Source organism: Schistocerca cancellata, chromosome 10, assembly GCF_023864275.1.
Source record: "Schistocerca cancellata isolate TAMUIC-IGC-003103 chromosome 10, iqSchCanc2.1, whole genome shotgun sequence".
Classification (NCBI taxonomy): domain Eukaryota; kingdom Metazoa; phylum Arthropoda; class Insecta; order Orthoptera; family Acrididae; genus Schistocerca; species Schistocerca cancellata.
The window spans coordinates 186,848,863-186,849,284 of NC_064635.1; positions in this window are offsets into that span (position 1 = coordinate 186,848,863).

Sequence of the window (422 nt, forward strand, 5' to 3'; positions counted from 1 at the left end):
GGCGCTGTCACTGGCTGGAGGCTGCTCAGCTCTGCTAACGAAACTGCCATTGCCACCATTTCTGTTGTCATCCACCAAGCCAACGGCGATAATACTGCAGAAATGCGGAAAAAGTCGTGTTATAAAAGTTTGTAACAACATTGTAATATTAGAAATGAAAGCTTATATTAACCCTTAACTCACGAGGTAACATTTTTGTAAAGTTTACTACAATATAGCGTTTCTGGGAGCCCCATGCTTAAACTAAGATTTAAAGCGCAAATCATATGCAATTTTGAATTCATGTTATACAGGGTGGTCCATTGATCGTGACCGGGTCAAATATCTCACGAAATAAGCGTCAAACGTAAAAACTACAAAGAACGAAACTTGTCTAGCTTGAAGGGGAAAACCAGATGGCGCTCTGGTTGGCCCGCTAGATA